Source organism: Rhinolophus ferrumequinum, chromosome 6 (genome assembly GCF_004115265.2).
Source record: "Rhinolophus ferrumequinum isolate MPI-CBG mRhiFer1 chromosome 6, mRhiFer1_v1.p, whole genome shotgun sequence".
In the NCBI taxonomy this organism is placed as follows: domain Eukaryota; kingdom Metazoa; phylum Chordata; class Mammalia; order Chiroptera; family Rhinolophidae; genus Rhinolophus; species Rhinolophus ferrumequinum.
In genome coordinates this window covers 79,877,662-79,887,523 of record NC_046289.1, presented here as the reverse complement: position 1 = coordinate 79,887,523, position 9,862 = coordinate 79,877,662, and the positions used below count along the sequence as shown (strand labels likewise).

The 9,862-nt window shown below is 40.0% G+C and overlaps 1 non-coding gene across 1 annotated transcript; it reads right to left on the bottom strand.

The window, feature by feature from the left end:
• Positions 1–221: 221 nt before the first annotated feature.
• On the bottom strand, positions 222–325 carry LOC117024372 (U6 spliceosomal RNA). The gene has a single exon (XR_004423441.1). It is a non-coding gene; the product is annotated as a U6 spliceosomal RNA (small nuclear RNA).
• Positions 326–9,862: the final 9,537 nt, after the last annotated feature.

Here is a 9,862-nt window from a genome sequence, read left to right as displayed (position 1 = left end):
AGCTTGTAGGAAGTTCCACCGAGCAATGGGCAGAACCATCCTTCACCCCACCCCACCCATGGACATTTATGCTCCTCTCACCAGTATTGGTGTTATACCACATGACCATAGAGATGGCTATAATACAGTGGTTTATAATATAAAGAGGTTTATATACATTATAATATACAGAGGTTTATAATATAAAACCTCTAAACACCCTATTTTTTCTTTCTAGTTTTAAAAATATGGAACACTTCACAAATTTGCATGTCAGCCTAGCATAGGGGCCATGCTAATCTCTGTATTGTTTCAGTTTTAAGGTATGTACTGCCAAAGTGAGCACCACGCCCTCTTTTAACATAGCCATTCTCCCCAGGCTAACACAGTCTGGTCTAGGACCTTTTCTGATCTTCGAGCTGCAGAATTAGAGCAAGGGTCAGTCACCCACATGTCTCTGAGGATCTTACAAGCCCATAGACTAGCTATGACGTCTGTCAGAGTGCTGATTATAGTTTTACAAAAGGGAAAGTTAAGCTAGTTAAGTTAGAGGGGTTAAAATGATTTGGCCTCCAAGTGCACGTAGCGAGGTGGTAACAGAACTGCGTGAAACTGAGGAATTTTGACTTGCTGTACAATCTTTGCTCAACAAGAATGCATTCGCTTTTCACCCACAGGAAGTCAACCTGAGCAAATTTTGTAAGTGAAGCCCAGAATAAATATCAGGAACATCATTGGAAGGCCAGGCTCATGCATTTAAGTATAAAACCTGAAAGGATTAGCCTGGATTCGATTGCAGTAATGAACATTGAAGAGTTGGTAAAGAGACTAGGCATATGGTTTAATCAGAAAGCCTTTTGGTAACCCAGAACAGACAGGCTGTGACGCCTGTGACACTGAGGAGGAAAAGCCATGGCTTCTTGGTCAGGGGACTGACTGACACCCAGGATAGCGCTGATGCCCCAGCATGGTGAGCGGCTTCAGCGCGTGAGGTTTGCCATGGCTTTCTCATGCGGGTTTTGATTAGGGAATTTTTTTTTTTTTTTTAAGATTTTTATTGGGGAAGGGGAACAGGACTTTATTGGGGAACAGTGTGTATTTCCAGGACTTTTTCCAAGTCAAGTTGTTGTCCTTTCAATCTTAGTTGTGGAGGGCGTGGGTAATTGTCTCTTTTCTATTGCTACTATCCCATTTGGGCACACCAGTAAAAACCTAAAGAAGTCCTCTACCACCATAAATTGTAAATGCTCTTGGCTAGCTTAACCTTAATTAGATAGTCTAGGATTTGGGGCACCTTAGGTAGTGGAGAATTTTAGACAATTCCCATATCTCACTTTCTCATTCATTCAAAGATAATTATTTAGTGTATTCTGTGGGTTGGGCGCTGGGCTAGGTCCTGGGTAGAGCGTAAAGAGTAACTGGATGTGATTCCTGCACTGCTGAAGCTTGTAGAGTAGTGGGTAAGGTGGTGTCAAAGGAGGAAATACAATTAAATGTGTAATTACAAAACATGGCGAATGAAATGGAAAAGTCTTGAGTGCTATGAAGACATATACCAGGGGACCATATTTTGGACTGGGGCACCACTTTTTGAGGAAGTGATGTTGATGCTGAGAACTGAAAGACGAGAAAGAGCCAGCAAGGTAAAGTGGTAATATGAGTTTTCTAAGCAAAAGCAAAAAACAGGTCAGTTGTCCTGATGAAGGGAAGAACTTGTCCTGTTGGGGTAGCTGAAGCTGGATTATGTGAGTGAGAAGAAAGACACATCAGCTGGGGGAGGTAAGTAGGTACAAGCTCAGGCACTCTGGACATCTGAGCTTTAGACTCTTGAGATACCAAGATTCAAATCTTGGCCTCTCCTCTTATTTATGATCTTGGACATCTGACTTCATTTCTGTGAATCAGTTTCCATTTCACTAAAATAATGGTAAAACTATCTACCATGGAAACTAATGCAGATTAAGTAAATCTAAACGTATGGTCCGTAGCAGTGTCAGTTCCTTTCTCTACCATCTGCTTCGTTTTCTCTTCCTGTACTTTTATGAAGAGCTATGGATGTAGTTTGTCTGAATGGCCATGTAACATTGGGTTTCTTTGCCCTCTCCCATGATCTTGGATAGAAGTTCGTTATAACTTGAATAACCAAAAGCTGAATAATCTAGAGGTTACCATTATATAAGAAATTTCAGTTATGTCACTGACATTATCTTTATTAATTATAACAGATGGGTTTAGAATCAGTCATCAAAGCTTGGGCTCAAGTCTGCCCCTGCAGAGATACTCAGGATCATGTTTACCTAACGTTTTATTTACAAAATAGCTGTGATTTTTTTTTTTTTAACTTGGAAAAGACTGTCTGTTTTGATGCATAATATGAAAGTTGCCTGTGTGACTTAGCAAACCAAAAATATTTATTCAGAAAATATTTCATTTCAGTTATCTGTCACGGTGAAAAGGCAGCCTTTTGTTTCCGTGGAATCAATGCAACACAGTATGTTTTAGTTTATCAGCTCTGTTGGTTGAGAGTGGTTATATGAAAACACTTGGGCACCTATTCCCAAACAGTAAGTGCCTCATATTCTCAAACGTTAGGAAGATGTCACAGGATATACCCATCCTCCCAAGTAAATGAGCTAGATCAAAGAGTTCTGTTTATTTACTTTCCCACCCTTATAATAATAAAACTTATTTTGAATGAATTTTCTGAAGTGGAAACCAGTACTAATATTTTTCAAAAATGCTTTTACAGGGAGTTGATGCTTCACACCATTCTAGTAGCTACCTCTGTGACCAAGGACGCACACTTGGCTTCCTTGGGCCTCAGTGTAACATTGAACGTGATTATGTTTCCTGCCAACCACACAGGATTGTCATGGGGGTTAAACCAGATGCCACTTATGAAATAGTTGAGAGTGGGGAACATTCATTCAACAAACCTGACTGAATGGAAAGAACTAGAAGTGCTCTTTCTTGTTGGATACTTGTAACAACCCTATAGAGTAGTCTGGACAGGTAACTACAAAGTGCTAGACAAACAATAGGTGCTGTATGATAAAGATTTTTAGAATTCGCTTTTTACACTTCTCCAAATAATTAAACTCCAGAACTACTCAATAACTCATTTTGTTGTTTATCAACCTGTACTGTCAGTAGGTTCTTGTCCCTGTGTAACCTCCTAAACCTTTCCTTCTTTACCCTATGCCATGTAACTTTTTCAGTGAATTATAAAAAAGCTCTTGAAGATTTAAACACAATTATTCTTTTTTTCGCCTTCTCTTTTAGGAAGTCATAGTTAGACCATACGTTATACACAGTTTCCTTTTCTATCATAGTTCTAAGTTTTATAATCTTCCTTCCAAGTCTGCAACTTTTCTTCCTAAGTCTTTTTTTCTTTCTTATTGTCTTTGTAGCTTCCTCTCTTTTCTCTGTAAAGGACTCTTTCCCTCCCAGAATGTCGTGCTGATTTCTTTTTTAACCATTGAATTGCAATATGTTACTTTTCTGTCCGTTAGGCTGAACACCGCGAGGCCGTTTTGGGGAGGACCTCCTGTTGTCTGACAGAAAACTACCTATCATTTAAAAGCCGGACTCTGGTTGTGCCCGTCCACCCCACATTAGGCTGAGAGCCCCACTGCAGGGAGGCCTTCCTCTCATTAGGTCTTGGTGGAACTGTTTCCCCTTCTAGAACAGGGAGCACCAGCTGAGTTCTATCCGAGGGCTTTCCTCCATCCCCTATAAACATTATCTGATGGTGTAATTTGGAAGGAAAGGGGAGAGCCAAGGCGGGTTGTGCTGCTGTCTGCTTTTCCTGGCAGGACTGTTGGGGGCATGTTGTTCCACCTGTCCTCTTAAACTGATCTTTCTCCTCCTCTTGGGGCAGCCCAGAGGTTAGCATACAGAACAGGGGTCACTGGCCGCCAGCAAGATGATAAAGAAGAGACCATCAGGGGGGGCCTACCACACCTGGCAGGGGGGAAAACAAAAGTAGTAAATGAAAGTCCCGAATCTTACACTTTCCTTCAAGTGAGAGTCCCAGATGGAAATCCTCTGAATCACACTGTAAATATTTTCACCCTTAGTTTATTTTCCTTGGACCTTTTGTTGTCAGGGAGAAACAGAAAGAAAAGAAAAAAAGAAGAGATGACGGAAGAGTAAAGCTCAAAGAAAACTTGGGAACTGGACTCCTAGAAGTAGGCTATTCAAAGATATACTTTCAAAGATATTAAAAAACATACTCAAATATATGTACTATTCAAATATATATTTCAAATATATATATATATATATATATATATATATATATGTATTCAAAGGTATATTTAAACAATGTTGAGAGCAATGTTAAAAATGTGGACTTTACTGAAGGCAGTATATCCAGTTTTGCCAACTGTTAAATGACTGGTATTTAAATGGAAAAGACATACACAGAGAGCACCTAAAAGATGTATACAGATTTTAAGAAAGGAAAAGTGTATTTAAATTGTAATACTCAATATATACCGATAACAAAAGATGAATACAAGTCACTTTTGACTTCTGCAATTACAAGAGATACTCAAAGTGGTTACCATCAGCGTCCAGACACTTCTGCTTACAGCGAACTACTGTTGAGCAATGTTGACCAAAGTGTCCACTTGTATACATTTTTTGGCACCCCCAGTATATTAGCTTATCTTAGACATGGGAAAAGAATGAAGTGTTTTACAGGGCGTAAAATTTAGCTGCTATTCAATTTCAAGAATAGAGTCTTGGGCGGTCAGATGGCTCAGTTGGTTCAGATGGCAAGCTCTGAACAGCAGGGTTGCAAGTTTGATTCTCACATGGGCCAGTGAGCTGCGCCCTCCAGAACTAAATTGAAGACAACGAGCTGCTGCTGAGTTGCCACAGGGGCGGCCGGAAGGCTCAGTTGGTTAGAGCTCAAGCTCTGAACAACAGGGTTGCTGGTTCGATTCCCACTAGGGCCAGTGAGCTGTGTCCTCCATAACTAGACTGAAGACAATGAGCTACCGCTGAGCTTCTGGAGGGTGGCTGGATGGCTCAGTTGGTTAGAGCGTGAGCTCTTAACAACAAAGTTGTCGGTTCAATTCCCGCATGGGATGGTGGGCTGCACCCCCTGCAACTAAAGATTGAAAACGGCAACTGACTTGGAACTGAGCTGCGCCCTCCACAACTAGATTGAAGGACAATGACGTGGAGCTGCTGGGCCCTGGAGAAACACACTGTTCCCCAATATTCCCCAATTAAAAAAAAATTAAAATTCTTTAAAAATAGAAATTATCATAATTATTGTCAAATATAAATTTTAATGGATCCATACTAGTAAAATATTAGTCCTGGCCTTTGAAATGAAGTACCATTTTTTAAAATTTAGTTTTTGAGAAACAAAATATAAAAAACTTATCTCTAAAAATAAAGCTCTCTAACCTGTAATTTGAGAGCTACTCAATTTTAATAGGAATTTCTTTGACAAGTTCTGTTTCCCTTGTGACAGAATGTGTCCTTTCAGTTTGAGTCATCACTGCACATTTATGAAATCTGACAATGCTGTTTTTACCCAGCCGTAGACATTTGGATCAAAGACATTGCAAAGGTAGAGTAATTTAATTAAATGTGGGTAGTGAAGAAGGTTTACCTGGAGATGAAGAGCATTACAGAAAGAAGTGGGGGTGGGGTGGGGACACCAAAGGTCAATTTCACTCTCTTTATAATTTTGCCTGACATTTGAGTTCACAGATGCCCAAGGCTGTAGAATCCAATCCTTCATTAATCTTTGGAATTAACCTAGAAAGGGTTTCTTGCAGCCAATTCCAAGGGTCTGAAATCAGGGCCACAGGTGTATTTGATTCTAAGTTCTGTGTTTCTCTACCAAGTGTATAATTCATTCTCTTTTAGTTCGTAATGACAGTTATCTTGGAGGATGTAATTTCTTGTTTTTTCTTTCCAATTTTTATTGACAGAATACCAAGGGACCAGATTTTCTGTGTTGCTCGTGCCTGAGACAATATGGAAGCCACTACATAACGTAGGACAAAAGGAAGCCTTTCTCCTTAGCTCTCACAGAGAATGCATTCCTGGCAGCCTGACGTGTTCTAGTGTGGGGAATGCCACAGCTGTGAATGCAACTAATGGCCCTTGCGTTGCAAAAAACACAGATCCATAAACTGCAGTGACGTCTTTTTAAATGTGTGCCATATTTGGGGGGCAAGAAAATAATTTACAGGCAGGGTGGGATTGTGCTTGAAGCAGATGGATGTGTTTTCAGTGTGTCATGGTAAGGGGTGGAGCATGAGACTGGCCAATTCTACCATAAAATATTAAAATCTGCTGGTGTTCTGAACTTTTTTTTTTTTGTAGTTGCTTCTCTGGCCTTAGCCTTCTGTCCAGATCTAGACCCAGCTTCTGGCCAGCTAGTTAGACCAGAGAACTAACTGGTTCCATATGTTACTGGCACCCAATTCTTAGAAAAGAAACAAACAAACAAAGAAGAGCCTACTGATTTACTTTTTCCATCAGCTTGCCATATTCTTGGAATTTTTTAGGTGTGTTGTCTATCGGATTATTTACCACTGTGCTGCTTCTTAGTAATACTGACAATGCCTTTTTAGGATGCCTTTGAACAGTGCTTCTTAAACTTTAGTATGCAGCAGAATTACCTGGAACTCTTGTCAAATACAGATTGCTGGGCCTCACCGCCATCATTTCTGATTCACTGTGGGACAGGGCCCTATAATTTGCATTTCTAACAAGTTCTCAGATGACGCTGGTCTGAGGATCACACTTTGAGAAACACTGCTTTATTTAGATAAAAGTTTCTTAGATATTAGGCCCGGTCTTTCAACGGGATTTCTTGATTAGCCCCTGAGATTTGCTCCTGCTCTTAATAATGGTTTCCAGAAAGTACAATACTATAAGTTAGAGGAACTCTATCAGTTCATAAACTACCAGAACCTAGGAACAGTCTGCTGGAAGAATTTTAGGGGCCTATGTTGATCACGTGGTATCTACCAACCTTGCAAATTGGTCAGTGTCCTGGAAAGATATGGAGTTGCCAGGGTCAGAGACGTTAGATCTGACTATCTCATCACACTCAGACAACTGTTGACCAATCCTGTAGGCTGGATCCCCAAATCTCAACCACTGTTGAACTCAAGAGTGATGAGATCTCATATTTGGGAATTTATTTATTTTTTAAGATTCAACTGACATATTACATTGTATTCGTTCAGGTGTACAACATTATGGTTTAATGTACAGAGGGTGCCAAAAAATGTAGACACATTTTAAGAAAGGAAAAAACTATTAAAATTGTAATACTCAATATATACTGATAGCAAAAGATGAATAGAAAAGTCACGTTTGACTTATGCAATTACAAGAGGTGCTCAAGGTGGTTACCATCAGCATCCAGACGCCTCTGATGATGGCGAACTACTGCTTGAGCAATGTTGACCAAAGTGTCCACTTGTGTACATTTTTTTTGGCACCCCTGGTATGTATATATTGCAAAATGTTCACCACAATAAGTCTAGTTAACATTCATCATCACACAGTTACAAATTCTTTTTTCTTGTGATGAGAACTTTTAAGATCTACTCTACTTTCAGTTATACAACAGTATTATTAACATTAGTCACCATGCTGTACATCACCTATTTATTAATAACTGGACTTATTTATTTTAGAACTGGAACTTTGTACATTTTGACCTCCTTCACCCATTTTGTCCACCCCACCACCTGCCTCTGGCAACTACCAATCTATTCTCTGTATCTATTAGTTCATTTTGTTTGTTTGTTTGGATTTCACACATAAGCGAGATCATACAGTGTTAGTCTTTTTCTGCCTGACTTAGTTCTCTTAGCATAATGCCCTCAAGGTCCATCCATGTTTCTGCAAATATCAGAGTCTCCTTCTTTTATATGGTTGAATAATATTCAAGACCATATTTTGTTTGGTCTTAGTAGACCTGTTGTAATGAGAAGCTTTTTAGTATTTAATAAAATAAAAGAGTCTTTGAATTTCCTTCTGTTTAAGTAACAGGTGGTTGGAATTACTACTTTTGTTTTCAGTAACCCCCTGGGAATTTTTGCCAACCATTCCCATGTGGTCCAAAAGGGAACAAATAGGTCAGATACTAAGCCTCAATCTCTTAACATCTGGATAGAGGTTAGGAGAGGGAGCCAGAAAATTTTAGTACAAACTCCTGGATGCAAAGCGGAAAAGTTCCCTTTTTATCTAAAAACCCCTAGGGATGACAACCAAAAATAGCCACTTCCAGTGGCTCTTTCTTCACCGGGGTTTAGTTTACCTATAATTCTTATTATATCAGAACTTAGATCATTTACTAATGTTTTACACCATCTGGCATCATTGAATGTACACACGCTGAGGGCAGGGACTTGGTCTTGTTCACTACAGGTACTCGGTCCTCAGTGCCAACTGATTTCTGGCATGTTATTGTTGCTTGATAAATATTTGATAAATGAGTGAATGAATGAATCTATCTGCTGTAGCAGCTTCCTTTCTTCCAAAATTATCAACCTACCCATAGAGTTAGCATTTTCCTTTGAAGATGCAGGTCACCTGAATGTTACAGGTCTGCAGGATGACTTTCTATCAGCAGCATGTGGAAATAACAATGGTGTGCTAAAGCAATTACTTAGGCTAACAAGTTGAGGAGCTCTGAAAGAGAACAGAAAAGCAGAACATTTGAATGCTTTGAGTTATTAGAACTCCTTGTAATTATTGTCAAGACTGTAAAACCAGTATAGCATCTCATCCTGTTTTAATAATAATGCTCTTTTAACCTTTTAAAGAAGAGGCCCCACATTTCTCAAGTTTGAGAGACTTATTTTAAAACTCCATTCAAGGGTTACTGCATTTGAAAGTCTTCTCTGACAAACCCAGCTGGTTTGGAGCCCCTCTCCTGGGTCTGTACAGAGTTCTATCATTTAATTTACCTCATAACATTGTGTTTCTTACGTATTTGTCTTTCCCTGAAAGCAATTTTTTAAAACGTTCTCAGAAACTGGCACAGTGTCTAGCACGTTGCAGGGGAACAGTAAAGGTGTGTTGGTTGAATGAAAGCTTTATGGAGACATTTTTGGCTTTAAAAAAAAGAAAAAAACATTGATTAAGCTAAATAAAAAAGCCATGGGGGTATATTCGTCAGAGTTCTGTCTGAAGAGAAGAGACATCATGAGTGCTATGGGATAAGGGATTTTTATAGGAATTAGATCATATACAACTGAGAAGGAGCTGGGGAAGTGAAATTCAGGAAGGGAGTCAGATAATCAAGATAAGGTCAACAGCCAGGTGTAGGGAAGCCACACCTACCCAGTGATGGGGAACCTCAGGGCAGGTCTGTGGGGAATTGTTTGGCTACCACCTGTGTGTCTGGGCATAGGTGTCAGGTTGTCATGGAAGGATAACTGGACATGGAACAGAGGAGAGGAAGGACAAGCGCGATCCTGCAGGGCAGGCACCTCCACATATTTCTGTCACCATGTCTGACTACAACAGCTTTCAGAGAGTAGTGGCCATTGACCTTAGAAGGCCTCCCTTTTGCCTTCTAAATCTCACACAAGTTCCTTTTGGTCAGCTCAAACCTACAACCGTGGAAGAAGAGGATTTGGGGAACCAATTGCAGGTTAACCAAGTTAACATAGTACAAACCACCACAGTCAGATTACTGCTTCTGGCAGTTGTGATGCTCTAGAACTCACTTTCTCAGGCATCTCTGGTCTCATGAGAGGTAGTAGGAGTCTCCAAGGACCCTCTCTCGACAAGTATATCAACCAGTAGAGTGGGGGAGAGCAATGAAAACATGAGGCAGGGTTTCCCTGAGAGCAGAGGTCAATAGCCCCACTGTTGCCAAGATATT